The sequence below is a fragment of the Dama dama genome, chromosome 4, assembly GCF_033118175.1.
Source record: "Dama dama isolate Ldn47 chromosome 4, ASM3311817v1, whole genome shotgun sequence".
Taxonomy (NCBI): domain Eukaryota; kingdom Metazoa; phylum Chordata; class Mammalia; order Artiodactyla; family Cervidae; genus Dama; species Dama dama.
Window position 1 is genome coordinate 29,682,555 of NC_083684.1, and position 18,395 is coordinate 29,700,949.

Here is an 18,395-nt window from a genome sequence, read left to right on the forward strand (position 1 = left end):
TTAGATTTATCTTTGTCTCCATAACACTTGGCTTGCATGGGAAGTCGCTTCAGTCGTGTCCGACTCTTTGTGACCTTATGGACTGTAGCCTCTGCCCAGGCTCCTCTGTCCATGGCGTTCTCATGCCAGAATACGGGAGTCGGTGGCCGTGCCCTCCTCCAGGGGATTTCCCGACCCAGTGATCAAATCCGCATCTCCCTCACTAGCAGGCGGGTTCTGTGCCAGTTCTGTGCCACTAGCGCCATCTGGAAAGACGAATAACACTTAGCATAGAGCCAGGCATTTGGCAAATATTTGGAGAATGAATGCATAAATGAAATAATGAATAAATAGAAGGAAGGGTGGAGGGATGGATGGATGAATGAATAATCAGAGCCAAAGACGAGGGAGAGGTGGAGTCCCTTTATGTAATCCCATTCTCTCCAAAGATCCTTGCATAGAGAGGTAATGAGTTCCCTGATGCTGAGGTGTGCAGCAGGAGGCTGACTCACTTGGCAGGAACACTGTAAACTTAATCTAGGCATCAGAAGGGCATCAAGATGCTTCCAAAATAAGAACTTGGAACTCTGAAACAAGCCCCACGTCTCATTCTCTAACTGGGCAGCTATGGGGCTAAGGGTCACTCTGCAAGTTTTCCAGTTGTTCTGAGGGCCCCAGAACAAAGGCTGCCCTTGTCTGAAGGCCTGCGTCTGCTTGCGCCTGCCCTGGGAATCTCACAGAACACTGAGCATAGAGTCAAGGAAGTGAGAAGCCCTTAGGAAACAAATTGTTTGAAGAGTCTGTGACTACCTGTAATTGGAGAGTTAGGTCCGGGTTCTTGATTTCAAAGAGGGTGAAGTCTCGGCGGGCGTGGCTCACAGACCCCAAGCACCCACAAGGAAGGGAGGCCAGTTTTTCTGTTCTGGAGCAGCTGGGGCAGGAGCTTGCGGAAGGAGCTGAGGGCCCAGAGTGAAGCAGCGCTCTGGGCAGGGCAGAGACTTGTGGCCACAGGAGCAGCTGCCCTTCCACAATGTGGCTCTGCGCTCTGGTTCTGACCTCCATCTCTACTCGCACAGCTTGGGGTGAGTCCCCCTGAATGCAAATAGCCGGGGCTCCTTTGGAAATCCTCATGGGGAGCATGGGAGAGGAGGTGCGCATGGGGCAAAGCAGTGACAGGCCAGGCGCTGCAGCAGCGCGGGCTCTGTGAACGTGGCTGGTGTAGCCCAGCCCGCGTCTCGCAGCAGGAGACACAGGGGGGGCCGTACAGACCCTAGACTCGGCTGCGAGCCACCACTCCAGAGGAGGACAACAAGCTCACCTCCACATACCTCCGAGGACTTTGGCGAGCTCCTCCATGTCTTTCCCTCTTGACTATTAACACGGCTATGGAGCAGGTCCTTACCAGAATCTTGGAAGGGGTTTTTGTTTTTTTTGGCTAAGTCCTCTCTGACTCTCTCGTAACCCCATGGACCGTAGCCTGCCAGGCTCGTCTGTCTATGGGATTTCCGAGGGAAGAATATTGGAGTGGGTTGCAATTTCCTTCTTCAGGGCATCGTCTGCACCCAGGGATCAAACCCACGTTTCCTGCACGGCAGGCGGAATCTTTACCACTGAGCCACCCGGGCAGCCTTACCAGAGTATTAATACCGGCTCTGGAGACAGCGGTGTGAGTGGCCATCGCGGCTCACCACTTAGTAGCTGTGTGTTCTTAGACACGTTAGGTCCCTTTTCTGGACCTTGGCTTTGTATTTCGAAAATGGGGGTGACAGCTGTATCCACCTCAGTGGGCTCTTGTGAGGTGGAAATGGGCTGTTGCTTCTAAAGTGTGCCTGAAACAGAGAAAGTGAAAAAAGAGATAAAGGAGTTGTTTTCCAAGACAGCGTATTAACAGAAAGTCTGGGGTCTTCCGAGGCCCACAGATCAGGAGTGTGTGTCTAAGTCCCTTCAGTCGTGTCAGACTCTGTACAACCCTTCAGACTATAGCCCTCCCAGCTCCTCTGTTCATGGGATTCTCCAGGCAAGAATTTGGAGCGGGTTGCCATTTCCTCCTCCGGGGGATCTTCCCAACCCAGGGATCGAACCCACGTCTCTTATATCTACCGATATTGGCAAGCAGGTCCAAGAGCCAACTGCCATTGAAAAGATGATTAAGACACATTTCCCTGAAGAAGAGGGCATGGCCTTTCCATGGTGGGGCAGGTGATGAAGACGGCGAGGGGGTCTCTAGGCAGAGGGAATACAAAGAAATTGGGATGAAGGGCCTTTATCTTGGTTGCTGATGCCAAAGGAAGAGGAGAGACAGGATAAACAGGTTTGGGAGTCCCGAGGTAACCAATGTCAGCAGGTTAGGGGCGCCCACAGGTATTTTGCAGTGGGGTGATTGGGGCAGGGTGATGGTGACGGAGCAGAGGGCCTGAGAAAGAAGGAGACTGGGGTACGGGCTACGGCAGGAGGAAGGGGAAGCTCATTCCTGTCTCCAGGGATTGGCTAGCTCTGGGAGGGGCCATGCCCGCACAATCAGCAAGGCTCCAGATGTCAAAGCCTCAGAATACAGAACAGAGAGGACATGGTGAACCCAAGAATGTAGCAAGCGACCTCAGAATGCATCTGTACCATTTTATAGATGGAAAAACTGAGGCTCAGAGAGGGAAATGTACGTGCCCAAGGTCAGCTGGAAAATCAGTCTCTGAATTCTCTCTCTGTCTCCTGAGTCCAGAGCCAGTGCCCTGGCCATCGGTGCTCTGACGGCGCAGGCTGCCCTGGGTCTATCTTCCTCCCGGTGCTGTGACACGGTGACAGGCCTGGAACTGAGGGGAAGCGCTGAATAAGAACACACTAGAAGCTGATTATCCCCTTACTGCTGATTTACCTGGCAGGTCCATACCTTACTACCTTTAGAAAGTCCATACTGCCTTCCTCCATTTCCTCGGTTACCTCATCTGTAAAATGGACATATTGATGTCTCCCTAGCCAGGCTTTTCTGATTAGAGTGCCCCCGTGGCACATGGTGAGTGCTCAATCCACAAACATGCAACAAAAGTGTCAACATCTGCCGTCAGCATCCCTGCCTTTGCCTCTCAACCCATCACCCACATTTTTACCCTTGCCAGTTGGGCATCTGTCCACTTCATGTCTCTTGAAGGCTGTCATTGCATGTGCCCATAAGAACAGATCTGGGTTATTCTTTTCTGTTCTGGCCACACACATTTGAGAGAGAGGTTTGCCTTTCATCTGTATCTAAAGGGGAACAATTGGGAGGGTGAGAGCCTAGAAATCATTTCCTGTTAGGATGCTTAAACAAACTGCAGCTGTTGAGAATGGACAAGAGAGGACTTGAGGGACAAGCGTGAACAGGGGTCACACTAAGGCCCCGTGCCTCATGAAGGTGCAGAATCTCCCTGAGCAGCGAGGAACGGGTCTGACATGGCAACTGTAGGAGACGCATTTGAGCTCAGTGAGAAAAAACCGCCTGCTCCACGAGACTGGGCCAGACAAAATGTGACCCCCAGTCTCGCTCCCTCTGGTGACCGTGCTCAGAGTCATTGGATGGAGCTTCTTCAAGCTGATTGTGTCTCTCTCTTACGCCAGGACGGTTCACGGTTGCTCATTTACCTCCTAACTAAAGCCCGAATGGTTGGCCTGGCATCTGGGACTCTCCCAGCCATGAACCTTCCAGGATTATGCTCCACCCCCATGACTCTTCCTGACCCAAAGGGGCCCATCGCGCTTCCTTAGGCAGGCATTATGCTCTGCTGTCTCAGAGCCTCCCCTCTGCACAATCTCGTCTCTCTTTACACCTTTACACCCTCTCTTCCACTTCCCGGTGTCACTCTTTCCACCACTGCTAGTCCCAGATGCCAGGTCACTGCTTCCATGAAGCCAGCAGTCAGTGGGCCTCGCTCCCTCTTCTGTCTCCTATGGGGCCTTACTCAGTACCTCTCCCAGGACAGGGGCCACTTCTCCCCACAGGAGGGTCAGGTATGTGTGCGCTCATTCTGCACGTAAGGTCAGATGTCTGAGGAGAGCAGCCGCCTCTTGCTCCTCCTCTTATCCAGCGTGCAGCTCACCGCTGGGATCCAGTGGGTGGTTGTTTCCAGAGGATCCTAAGTATGGAAACTGAGTGCCATCTTCATTCCCAGCAGCTCTTCTTCATGCATTTATGTCCTATGTTGTTACATAGGATGCTCTTACACCCCCAATTGCAATTTGTTCCTTCAGATAGCCCTGTGAGTTAGCAAGGAAAGTTAGCTTCTCCCTCTCTTATATGAGAAGAAACTGAGGCTTACAGAGTTGAGAGGACATTAAAGATCACTTGGCAAAGGTAACAAAATCCACGCAGGCTCCAGTTCACCATCACCACTGATGAGTCCTCACTTCCTCCCAATGTCCAGCAGGGCTGGCGCCCTCACCGCCTATTGTGGACACTGCTCAGGGCAGAGTCCTGGGGACACATGTCAGCTTGAAAGGATTTGCACAGCCTGTGGCCGTCTTCCTGGGAGTCCCTTTTGCCAAGCCTCCTCTTGGATCCTTGAGGTTTGCTCCGCCGCAGCCTGCAGAGCCGTGGACCTTGGTGAAGAATACCACCTCTTACCCTCCCATGTAAGTCGGGGGTGTGGCTTTGGCATCTTTCAGTGGGATTGTTAGTCTCAAAGGGATGCAGGAAGGAGCCACGACAGTCCTGTGAGTGGCTCATACTTCGTCCTGGAATCCTCAAGATATTGTAGATCCCTATCAACCTTCCAGAACTCTTATAGCTTTCTAGAGCCCTTTATTCAACTAATATTTCTTGAGCAACTTTCCCAAGTATCTTCTAGTTTCCTGGAATCCATTAGTGACCAGAACAAAGATCCCACGTTCATGGAGCTTGCATCATAGCTGGGGTAGACAGAGAGGAAGAAGTATGCAAATTAACACATAGATGATGTAATGTATCAGAATATGATAAGTGCTGTGGGATAAAATAGAAAGTGGAGCAGGTGAGGGGTTTCAAAAGTAATGATTCTGTTAACCTAAAATGAGAAAGCCACCAGATATTTTCCAGCAGAACTAGGGTTGATCTGGGAGCCGCAAAGAACTGCCATCGTGGATATGCAACTATGGCAAACCACATGCAAATCAGGCCAAACAAAGGAAATTCTTTTATAGAGGCCACGGGGAAGTTAGGAGGCACTGTTACAAACAAAAAGTCCACTGAAGGAAACTGGGAGTTTGTTATGTAGTGGCTTTTCATTGGCTGAGGAATGACAGTCTCTCATTGGCTGAGCTGTTGCCAAGGGAAGAGTTCATCTTTCTCATAGTAAAGTCCTGTCACTTCCAGCCAGAGGTGCAAAGTCTGTCTCTACCTAATGGAATCTGTATTGAGGTGAAGTGGTATGTTCCTGAGAATTCCCCCTCCTGACCTCTGCATTTTATTTTAGTGAGGTTTCCCTTTATTAATTTTCACAGTTCTATTTATTTTCCTTCTTGAACTTTACCATAGCGGGGAGTAAGGTGGGCCAGGAGATGTGTGGGTGGTAGTGCTTTGGGGTGTTGATTGCCCAAGTTCTCAACTCCCAACATGTCTTGCTACCTTGGCACAAGCAGAACCATGGTTGATGTTTTGTAGTTAGCTGGCCAAGTTGGGCAAAGAAGATGCTCAGCTGCTTCCCAAGGCACCTCGGATGTCTGCAACCTTTGAGTCACATATTATTTATCTCAGTAAGAGACTTCTAATTATTTCCAGGGTCCTGCATCTGCTACATTCTTTTCCTTCTTCTCTTCTCAGCCGTCCTCACTCCCATCCGTCTTCGCTTTCTTTTAAGAAAACATTCATTCTTTTCCATTCCTAATTACAAGTAATAAGTAGTACACACTTATTACCTAAAAGTGAGGGAACTTGCCTGGTAGTCCAGTGGCTAAGACTCCATGCTCCCAATGTAGGGGGCATGGCCTCAATCCACATCAGGGAACTCGATCCCAAGTGCCATAACTACGAGTTCCTGTGCTGCAACTGAAAAATCCCACATGCCATGACAAAGATCTGGTGCAGCCAAATATTAATAAATAAAATTAAGTGATTAATTTTTTAAACTGTGGAAGTACAGGTGAGTGAAGTTAAGAAAATGAAAATCACACAGTTCTACCACCAAGCTAGAACTACTATTCATATTTTGCATTCTCTTTTCCCAGTCTTTTATCTGTTGCGTACTTTCTCCCTTAAAATGGAATCACAGAGTTTTCTCTACCTATTTCTAATGTGTGTGTGTGTGTTTGCCACATCAAAAATCAATTCTTAAAAAAAAAAAAATCAATTCCTGCACACCATATGGGTGCCCAACAGTTTAACTAATTCTGACACTGTTTTGCCAAGGATAGCATCAGATTCCATCTCTGAAGGGCTCAGTCCTTTTAAAAAACCTCCCTCTACTTCAGATGCCAATTCCAAGTTGTAACTTGTGTGTCTCACCAACTGGTTATACATCAGAGGTTCCCGTAACCCCCTTGCTGGGTTCTATTAATTTACCAGAGCAGCCCACAGAACTCAAGAAACTAGTTTCCTCACTAGATTGCCAGTTCATTATGAAGGATATTGAAGGATACAAACCGCTAGCCAAATGAAGAGATCCATACAGTGAGGTCCCTGACAGATGACCCAGCACGGTGGCCACCTCCCTGGTTGTCCAGTGGTTAAGAATCTGCCCTTCCACTGCAACAGATTCAACTTCCTGGTCAGGGAAGTAAGATCCACATGCCACGCAGTACAGAAAAAAAGCGTTCTGTTCTGCCGGACAATCTCTGAACCTGTCCTTCTGCGTGTTTAGAGTCTTCATCATACAGGCAGGATGATTGAAATGATTGGTGATTCATTCAGGCTGAGGCAGGGCTAGGATGCAGTTCTAATGCTGCCCCACAAATATTTGACCCTGATCTGTTGTAGGCCCTAAATATCTGCCATTTGATTGACTTCTCCTGGTTTCTGGAAGTCTCCTGTGAACTAGACCATGTTTCCCTGTGGGCAGAATATAGGCACTCTACACCGGGCGTCACACAGCACTGGTGTGGACCCAGGGAAGCAGGAATGGTCCTTTCTCACGCCCGTCAGCACACTAGGCAGCCTCCTCCCTTGCCCCAGGGCATTCCAGAGGCCCCAGATGGGAAGAGGGTCAGGTCTGACCGTACATGGTCCTGGGAGACCTTGGTGAGCCTGAGGATCCCCATCGCATGCCCCAGGTATGGTAAGAACAACGCTATTTACTGGCCTGAAGCTGGCAGTCCAAGGCCTTCGATGACCACAGGAGACATCTCCTTGGTTAGCTCTGATTGAACTTCAAGAATTCTTCTCTCTCCTTGCCCCTCGCAGGTGCTCCCAGGACCCAGTGGGGGCGCAGTTGCTCTCGGATCTCTTTACCAACAGAAAGGAGAACATTAGCCTCACGTTTTCCGAAGACTGCCTTTACCTAAATATTTACACCCCTGCTGACTTGACGAAGAGAAGCAGGCTGCCGGTAAGCAGTGGGAACCCCTGGTCAAGGTTGGTGTAGACTGGAAGGGGATGAAGGCAGTGTTAAGGGGGGCCATCTGGGACCAAGGGGTCTTCTGGGGCCCCAGGGCTTTCTTTTCCACCACAGCCAAACCTGACATCAGGGAGCGCAGGTTGCCCACACCTGTTTCCCCTCGGCCAGAGTTGGGCCCCTGGGGGAGATGGCTGCACATCTGTAATTCACAATTGAATTTTTCTAGGGTCTCTCATGCTAATAGATGGACAAGAAGGATGACTTTTAATTGCTAGATTAGGAATCTGATACCCAGACAGGGTAAAACATCATTTCCATAAAGTTAGAGCTGGAAGGAATCTTGGAGATAAGCCAACAAGCCAACCCTTCCTTTATAGACAGAGAAACTGAGGCCCAGTGAGGGGAAGGTGAGGTCACAGAGGAGGGTTGGCAGGACTGGAGCACGGGGCCCCTGGAACAGCCGGGAGCTCTCTGACACAGGCTAGCAGAGGAGCCTGTGTGTGGCCTTCCCTCAGCACACAGAGACCCTCTCTGACAGCTTTCTGTGTCACAGGTTGGGGGGCAGAGCCTGGAGCAACAAGCTTCTCCTGTCCTTTCCTTTGCCAACTATCAAGATCTTCTTGTGGCTAAATTCACTTCCTGATTGTCTTTGGCCCACGCTGATGACCCAGTGGGTCAGCATTTCCAAAAACATGGAGCCCAGAGAGATGACCGACTTTTTGACTCTGGCCGGAGGTTGGGGCAGGTCTGCTGGAAAAGGAGCAGTCAATGAAGGTAGAGACAGGGTTGGGCGCACCCAGCCATCTCCCAGGAACACCCCTGGCATGGTGCCCAGATGTGGAGAAAGGTGTCTGTGAACGTGTGACTAGAAGCTCAAAGAGGTGGGCACAGTTGTTCTTTCATTCATTTTCCCTATTACATACTCAGTGTACACATACACATAGCTAGAAGTGGGGGTGAGGAGATAGAGGGAAGGGAAAACCATGACCACATGGCCCCTGGCTTGGAAGATCTGCACAGAGCTAGACTGGCCTCTTCAGCAAATCACTGCTGACCAGCCCTTGGCTCAGCCTGGACTCAGAGATGACTGCAAACTCAGTCCCTCCAGCTGGAGGTAGGCAGGGATCAGACGTGTCAGAGGAGCAGGGGCCCTGGGAACCTGGGGCTGGAGAACCTCTAGTGTGGACACAGGCTCTGGACCAGTAGGGTCTAGGTGTAAGTCTTTGTTCTGCCTTTTACTAGCTGTTGCCTCAAATCAGGGATCATCACACATGAGTTTTCAGTAACGAATATCAAGATTTATGGCAGTGCCTGGGTCAGAACATGAGGCAAGTCCTCCTGATGCATTAGTTGGAGTTGTAGGAAAGGCATTCCTTCTGCCCCAACAGCAAACCTGCTGTGGCATGGCCATCGGCTTCTGTGTGCTGGGTGGCTCAACATGCAGACTCCGGAAGCGGACTGCTTGGGTTCCGGTCCTGTGTCTACTGCCCATTAACAGCGTGACCTTAGGGTAGGGAAAAGCTTTCCTGTCTGTGTAATGGAACAATAAGAGTCCCTTTCAAATGGATGATTTATTTTTATTGCTTAGAACGATTCTTGGCACATAGCTTGTAAATGATTCCTTTTTTTTTTATTAACCAAATTTTTGTAATATAATTTTAGTCATTCTCACTTTCTTGCTTTGTAAACTCCTTAAATTCAGGGCAGTGTTTTACGAATTGTCATGTTCTCTGTCAGGCTCAGTTCTTCCCAAAGTCCCTGGCACCTAGTAGGTTTTCAGATCGTAGTCACCTCATAGTTGAACACTTCTTAGAGGAGTTGGTTTTATACTGGACTTGGAGGATGGGTGAGATTTGGGGAGCTAAGGAGGCAACAGGATGTCATATTAAGAACAAATACCATCCAGGGCATATGCTTCTTGACACAATCATTCATTCACTTGAGAAGATGAATTCACCAACGAAAAGGTAACTAAGATGAAGCCGATCCAAGCTTCTAACCAAGGGCTTCATACAGAGTGGACTGAGCTGGGTGAGGGGTCCAGGAGTGAGGGTGGTGGGAGTGTTGGGGAGGAGGCGATGCTCAAGCCTTGGCTGTTCCCATGATGATGTTCTCAGCATGAAGAGTGCTGTGAGCAGGTGGCCCTGGGGCAGGAGAGACAAGCAGGTGCAGCCAGGGTGCCCTGAGTGGGGCGGTGACCTGGGCCACTGCTGGGAGAATGGATAGGTGACGAAACCTGCCTCTGAGGTCTTCCCCAGCTCTGCTTCCTGTAACCCTGAGGTTGCATCCTCCCCATCCAGGTGATGGTGTGGATCCATGGAGGAGCTCTGATGGTGGGCGGGGCATCAACCTATGATGGGCTGGTCCTCTCTGCCCATGAAAACGTGGTGGTGGTGACCATTCAGTACCGCCTGGGCATCTGGGGCTTCTTCAGGTAAGACCCTGGACTCTCCTCATGGCACATTGCCCCCAGTGTGCGGGTGCTAGGACCCCACTCTGGTCAGGCAAGCCCTCAAGGGGATCCTTGCTAGGTTCCCTACTGAGACATCTGGGTCCCCTCATAATTGGGCTCCACCTACCTTCTCATTCCCACCCACCCTGGTCCACTTATTCCTGAGTTCTTACACGTAAAACACCTAATCTACCTGACAAACTCCTATGATTCCTACAAAACCCAACCAAGTTGATATCTTATCTGAACTCAGTTCAGTTCAGTGGCTCAGTCATGTCCAACTCTTTGCTACCTCATGAACCGCAGCACACCAGGCCTCCCTGTCCTTCACCAACTCCCAGAGGCTATCCAAACCCATGTCCATTGAGTCAGTGATGCCATCCAACCACCTCATCCTCTGTCATGCCCTTCTCCTCCTGCCCTCAATCTTTCCCAGCATCAGGGTCTTTTCAAATGAGTCTGCTCTTCCCATCAGGTAGCCCAAGTATTGGAGTTTCAGCTTCAGCATCAGTCCTTCCAATGAACACCCAGGACTAATCTCCTTTAGGATGGACTGGTTGGATCTCCTTGCAGTCCAAGGGACTCTCAAGAGTCTTCTCCAGCACCACAGTTCAAAAGCATCAATTCTTCAGTGCTTAGCTTTCTTTATAGTCCAACTCTCACATCCATACATGAACACTGGAAAAACCATAGCCTTGATTAGATGGACCTCTGTTGACAAAGTAATGTCTCTGCTGTTTAATGTGCCGTCTAGGTTGGTCGTAACTTTCCTTCCAAGGAGCAAGCGTCTTTCATGGCTTTCATGGCTGCAGCCACCATCTGCAGTAATTTTTGGATCCCCCGAAGTTAATGTCAGCCACCGTTTCCACTGTTTCCCCATCTATTTGCCATGAAGTGATGGGGCCAGATGCCATGATCTTAGTTTTCTGAATGTTGAGCTTTATGCCAGCTTTTTCACTCTCCTCTTTCACTTTCATCAAGAGGCTCTTTAGTTCTTCTTCACTTTCTGCCATAAAGAAGGTGTCATCTGCATGTGAGAGGTTATTGATATTTCTCCCAGCAATCTTGATTCAGGCTTTTGCTTCCTCCAGCCCAGCGTTTCTCATGATGTACTCTGCATACAAGTTAAATAAGCAGGGTTACAATACACAGCCTTGATGTACTCCTTTTCCTATTTGGAACCAGTCTGTTGTTCCCTGTCCAGTTCTAACTGTTGCTTCCTGACCTGCATACAGGTTTCTCAAGAGGCAGGTCAGGTGGTCTGGTATTCCTATCTCCTTCAGAAGTTTCCACAATTTATGTGATCCACACAGTCAAAGGCTTTGGCATAGTCAATAAAGTAGAAATAGATGTTTTCCTGGAACTCTCTTGCTTTTTCGATAATCCGTCGGATGTTGGCAAGTTGATCTCTGGTTCTTCTGCCTTTTCTAAAACCAGCTTGAACATCTGGAAGTTTACGTTTCACATATTCCTGAAGCCTGGCTTGGAGAATTTTGAGCATTACCTTACTATCTGAGCAACTTATCTCTTTTTCACTGTGCTGCTTTGCATGTGGCACTTTCTTTAAGACGACCATTACCAGGCAGCACAGCTCTTAGAGGCTCACACATCTTTTCTCCTGGGAAGTAAAGAAGGGGCAGACTCATGTGGGAGCTCCATGAAGTCTTGTAGATGAAGGAACGGGTGCCTGGAACTGGGAGGTTGTAAGGAGCATCTGACTCCAGGGGTACATCTACCGGGAGGAGCGTTGGGCCCACTCACCCCATTTCCTTCCTGGACTTTGGCACATGCATGAGTGAAGGCTGAGTCTCCCACGTGGATTCTCCGGGGACAGGAACCAGGTCTCCAGCAGGCAGTTACTGAGCTTTTCCTGAATGCACTGGCGCCAGGACCTCTTAACCTGAGATGCTGGGGGGTGGGCCGGGAGAGGGGTGGTCACCTCCCTGGAAAGACCTGTAGACCGGGGGAGTGTTGTCCCAGGGGAGTCATGTCCCAGGACGTGTCCCCTCATGGAGACCCCTCAGCTCTTCCCCCCATGGCCCGTGTCTGCTCCCAGTGACAGTGTAACTGCACATACTCGCCCCACTTCCTCTCCCCCGGCCTCTCCTCTACCACGTGAGCCAGGGTGTCACCTCGACCATAGCAAATGCTCATCAATAGATGAAGGATGGCTGTGTAGAGCCCTGCAGCAGAGCAGGACAGCAGGAAAGTGAAGACCCGTGTCAGGGCTGTGGAAGCCCAGTCCTTTCCAGAAGGCTCACCTGGACCCCCAGCCCCATCTCTGGTCCTCAGGGCCCTGCCGGGACATCTCTGCTCCCAACCCCTCCCTGTTCTCTCACTCACAGCACAGGGGACAAGCACAGCCGCGGGAACTGGGGCCACTTGGACCAGGTGGCCGCGTTGCGCTGGGTCCAGGAGAACATTGCCAACTTTGGAGGGGATCCAGGCTCTGTGACCATCTTTGGACAGTCATCAGGAGCGGAAAGTGTCTCTGTTCTTGTAAGTCTTCCTGGCCCTGCTGTGGTTGCTGATGGGACCCCTTGCAGACCAGCCCAGCTCATCCTGGGACCATTACTTTCAAGACCTGGATTCAAAGCTGGCCCGACTCTATGTAGCCACAGCTGCGACAGACACACTCTTCCTGACCTGTGTTGCTTGAGCTGATCCTCTCCTTCTTCATCATTTTAACGTTAGGGCTCACCTCACTTCTCTTGAGATTTGGGGTGCCTGTAAATGATTAATCAGAGGAGCCGACCATGAGGTTGGGCTGAGTGTCCTGGTCTGACTTGAAGCCAGGCCTGCAGTTCAGGGAGACACAAGCACTGAGAACAGGTGGGGGCCCTCTGAGGGCATCTGGTGGCTTGTCCATGCCCAGCAGGGAGGGCAGCAGGCTCTGGGGCTGAGGGATGGAGCTGGGCTGGGGGGAAGGAGAAGAGGAGGAGGGATGAGGATGGGACAGGGGACAAGGGACATAGACGGGACCTGGGAGTGTGGTGTGGGGAGTGGGAATGAGGGAGACGCCAAGGGAGGCAAAGATGGAAATCAGATTAGAAGGTGCTGGGAGCTGTGAGAAACACTCCAACTACCTCACATTTGAGCAGAGGCTCACATTTGAGCGGAGGGTTAACGTTATTACTGCCTTTTTTTTTTTTTTTTGGCCGCTTTGCATGTGGGATCTTCATTCCCCAACCAGGGATCCAACTTGAGCCCCCTGCATTGGGAGCTTGGAGTCTTACCCACTGGATCACCAGGGAAGTCCCCGTCACTACATTTTATGAATGTATGTTGGTTTCACAGTTCAACATTCAGAGGGAAATGTTCTTATGTTTCATGAAGTGGAAAACAGGAAAGGTACAGAATATCTCATAGAAGAAAAAATCATTCAGAGTTCCATTATGCATGGATACTCATGTTGAGCTGTATTTTGCTAATTCTTTTCCATAATTCACCCTGTTTATCTGACTATCCATCTATCAATCTGGCTAGAACTGTTATAATCCCTTTTTAAAATCCTTGGCTGTGCTGGGCCTTCATCGCTGCACACTCTCTGTTTGAGTGTGGGGGCATCTCAGGGCCCTGCCTTGCTGCGGAGCTCAGTTCTAGTTGCAAGGGCTTCAGAAGCTGTGGCCTACGGGCTTAGATGCTTCATGGCATGTGGAATCCTCCCAGCTTAGAGAATGAACCTGTGTCCCCTGCATTGGAAGGTGGATTCTTAACCACTGGACCACAAGGGAAGCCCTAGCTAGAAATTTTTAAACACAAACTTTCCCTAGCATTATAAAACAACATAAATATTTCTCTGAGCATTAAATACTCTTTCACATTTTTTTTTTTGTATAGTCAAGTAATTTCATCGTAAGAATGAAAAATAAGTTATTTATCCAATCTCATAATATTGAAACCTTGGGTTATTTCCAATTTTTACTATTATAAACAACCTGAACATTATTAAAAATTGTTATATACCTCCATGCTCATTTTCCTTAGGATAAATTCTGAGTAATGGAAACGGAAAGTCAGACTGCGCCTTTATTTTATTTATTTATTTTATATTTCCCCAGCCATTTAAAACTTTTGATTCACCTTTATTTTATTAACTAATTCTTACTTGACTGTACTTGCCGTAAGAACTGTGCCTCTGCAGTGTTGCTAGGAATTGCTAAGCTGCCTACAGATACTGTTGATTGTTATAGTCAGTGGGCGCCACACACCACCTGTTCTGGCCCTCACTCTGCTCCTGCCCCCGTCCAGCTGAGGTTTTCTACAGAAGCCCGGCCCATGGCCTCCACGGGAGCAATCCGGGACACGGTTGTGTATGGGTGTGGCTCTTCAAGAACAGCCTCCCTGCCTCCTGTGAGCATAAACTCCCTTTCTCAACACGGTCCTCCCAGGTGTTATCTCCCCTGGCCAAGAATCTCTTCCACCGAGCCATCTCTGAGAGTGGCGTGGCCCTCACTTCCGCCCTGCTCAAGAAGGACTCGAAGGCTGCAGCTGAGGTAGGTCTCACACTGGTCTGCCCCCACACCTTTTGCTCTGCTCTCCTGGAGTTGTCAAGGGCCCTTTCTTAGGGTTGAGTCTGGCTGACATCCTCAGAAAATCATAGAAGTGAGAAGTGGCTGAACAGGAAGGGCGAGGACACAGCTCACCCCACCTCCCAGTTCTACCACTGAGCAAACTGGGGCAGGGAGCTGAAGTACAAGAGCCTCGCCAAGGTCAGTGAGTGATGAGGGCAGAGCTGGACTCAGGCTCATGACTCTGGTTCCAGCCCCGTGCACTTTCCACTGAACATGTTTCCCAAAGTGTGCCAGGTGGGGTGCTGGGCTTAATGTCTGTCATTGTGAGTTGTCTCGCTCGAGGTCTGAGATCAACTAGACTCATTTGCACTTTGTGGGCCTGGAGTGGCTTTTCCCTGGAGACCTTTGACCAGGCTGGGTACCTGAGAATTCTTCATGGCTTCATTGATTCATGCAACAGATCATTTGGGGATAACCTGATACCTAAATTCTATTCTCAAGGAATAGAGAGATTAATGATTACATAATTTTGCCACTTATCAAATATCAATTGTACCTAGAGCAATAAAGGAATGTATCCGAGGTCATAACAGAATCCAAAAGGAGCACTTCGTCCAGGGCATAGGGGGAGGTTATTAAGAGAGGCTTCCTGAGAAAGAAGAAAGAAATGATCAACGAGTTGAGATGAGAAGGCTAAGCAGTAAATTTCTTGGCAAGCAAGGAATATCCAGGAAACAGGAACAGGCTGTGCAAATGTCCTGTGGCTGGGGCCAATGTCCCGAGAGAGTGAGGAAGGCTGATTGGGCAGAGCAGAAATTTCAGAGGAAATCTGGAGAGAGCTGAGGATGGGACCATGGCAGGGCCATACTACACAGGACGTGGTGAGGATTGTGTCTTTATTTGGTGAGTGTTAGGAAGACAAGGAAGGGTAAGCACCACAGAGGCTCTGCTGAGGAGTGTGGCTTGGAGTCAGTGATACAGAGCGTTTGGATCAGGCTGCGAGAGCTGATTTGCAGAGCATGGGGGCAGCACAGACTGAAGGGATTGGTAAGTAGAAAGAGAATAATAGGGGCTCCGTGAATTTTTAGAATTTTTGAGAATGTTTTCAGAATTTTCGGATATTAACAGCAGATGCCCATTAATCAGGCTTATGTCCACAAGGGGGAGCTTACTTAAAGGAAAGAAAGGTCTCAGAGATGGGACTGAATTTCACTATCAAACCAGACAAGAAATCAAAGAATGGAGAATCTGAGACTCTCATTTTACATTCTCGCTCTTCCTCTCTCCTCTACTTCTTCCTGTGCCTTTTTATTTTTCCACCACATACATACTGAGCACTGATGTCTGTCAGACACTGGACCAGGTTCCAGGCAGCCCGTGCACACTCTCCAGGGTCCCGTCATTGTGACGCCTGACTTCTCTTCTTCTGCATCTTCCCCTCTGGCTGCACTTTGCAACAGACTGGCCTGAGGCCAAATGGCTATTAATTGGATGAGTCCAGATTTGAAATTAGAAAGTGGGATTCTGGATTCCAGGCTCTTAAGCACCTCCTGCATGCCGCCTCTCTTTAGATGTTCAGCTTTGAGAGCATTCTGTCCACTTTAACAGAGATAAAGCAGCAGAGGCTGAGGAGTCTAACTGGCATGCCTGGGACCCAGGACCTACTGGTCTGGGGTGTTTACTGCTACCACGGACTGCCTATAGAAATGGAGGTTGGAACAGAACACTTCGGTATTGATGGAGGGAAGAGGCACGGCTCTTGAATTCTGCTGTCACCTGTGATCTCTACAGCAAATTGCTGCCTTTGCTGGGTGCAAAACCATCACCTCGGCTGTCCTTGTTCACTGCCTGCGCCAGAAGACAGAGGATGAGCTCTTGGAGATAACGCAAAAGATGGTAAGTGCACCCACTCTCTTGGAAAAACAAGCTCCCCTCCCTGGAAACATGGCCCCGGGCTTCCTCATTTTAGCTCTCCCTTTGCCCTGGACAAACTGCCTGAGACCGTTTCTCACCTCCCAGGAGCAGTGTCAGCCTCTGGATCTGAATGGGGAATTTCCTTCTGTCTTTTTTTATTATGAGTATCTCAGATGTTAGCAATGACAATAAATAACAAGATGAACAACTGAACAATGACCCCTCATATTTATCAAAACTTACCTTTTCCAATCTTGTTTTCTGATATATTTTTAAGAAATTACACATTACATATGCTCAGAGATAGTTATCACCTTGAATTTTAGGAATGGGGTTATGTAGAACAAATGCTTTCAGAAACCTTACCACACCTTGTCTACAAACCACCTCAGTTATGACCCAGTGGTAGCCCAGTTTTCTAGATTTTCTGCATGTCTGCCTCAATCATGATTCTGTCATAACTGTTTATCTACCCATTCATCCATCCACCTGTTCATCCATCCATCATCGATCATATCTTATTATACATCCGTCCATCTATCGATGAATTCAATTCATCAGTATCTTTTCATCAGTCTAATATCAATTCATCTATAACATTCATTCATCTGTTACCAATCACCTCTTTATCTAGATTTTATCACCCATCTCTGTAAAATCAGTGAACCATCCATCAGCTAATCTGCTGGGTGTAATCCATCTACCCAGCTATCACCCCAGTTCATCCATACTCCACATAGTGATCAGTTTCATCAATCCATGCATTCATTTATCCATCCAACCAGCCACCAATCCATCCATCCATCTCTGCTAGGTGTATTGGGGGAGGTAACAGAGTAGTTGACGTGGACATGATTGGATATAGTCCCTGTTTGCAAGGAACTATTCACGGGGAGAGACACACATAGATTTATGTGGATGAAAGGTGCTGGGAGTAGAGAGAGGAAGCATGCGTTATAATAAACTGGGCTGCTTCACAGCGAAGTTGACACTTCAGGATTGGCGGCCGTGATGGTGAGCCTTCACAGGAAGTTACAGCAGGACAGATACCCAGAAAACACCACAGTTAGAGCCAGTGGGAACTGTTGGAGTAGACTGAGCACCTGGACTCTCTGTCCAGACCCTGGAATCTTGAGGCTAATGCTGGACTCCCCGGGGCCAACCTCCAGCACTGGACTCTGCTCTATTTCCATGGGTTCAGTCCAAAGTAGCCTTGAGTCTTGGTTTCTCAGGCTCAAATAAGGTGACCACTGTGCTCAAAGATAAACACACAACTGTTTTCTGGTTGTGTACATTTCTTTCTGAAACTCCATGTGGCACAAGAGATCCACCTTATAAGGGGGAGATTGGGTGACTTTGGGAAAACCCAGAGAACCTGAGTCCATATTATTCTTCTGAGATCGTCTGAGATCATGTGGAAGTGTTTCCAGGACCATCTTCTCTCCCCATTGCACACAAACACACACACACACACTCCTGGATTGTGGGCCTACAACACATAATGGAGGGATCCTTACTGGAATTTCCGCTTACAGGGTCAGGCTTTTTAGCGTCAGCATCACAAGAGAACTAGTACAGTCTTGGTAAGCTCACAACAAAGAGAATTGTGGGGTGGGCTGAATTTCAGTCAGTTTGTATGAGTCAGGATTTTCTAATGCAAGATAAGAAAACTCATCTCAAAGTGCCTTGAGAAGAGAAAGGAAGATGTTGTAACAGAATCTGCAGGTAATTGACTGACAGTCTAGGAGTCGACAGCTTCAGGCATGGCTGGATCCAGATGCACATATGATATTACTGAGAATCTGTCTCTATATCTCAGCTTTTACCTTTCTCTGTTGGTTTCACTCTAAGACTGATTTGTCCCCTGGGGAGGTTAAAGACAGCAACAGTACTCTAGTCTTACATACTATCTGCTTAGAAACCCTATTTCCCAACGACTGCAGCAAAAATTTGGGTAAACTCTAGTGAACTGACATGGGCACATGTCCACCGCTGAAGTAGTCCCTGTATCCAGGGATTTGGTGCACCTGAGGTCACATACAG

General features: G+C 48.9%; 1 pseudogene; it reads left to right on the forward strand.

Annotated features, from left to right (window-relative positions):
* Positions 1-740: 740 nt before the first annotated feature.
* LOC133050346 (liver carboxylesterase-like) overlaps positions 741-18,395 on the forward strand; it is a 31,821-nt pseudogene continuing 14,166 nt past the window's right edge.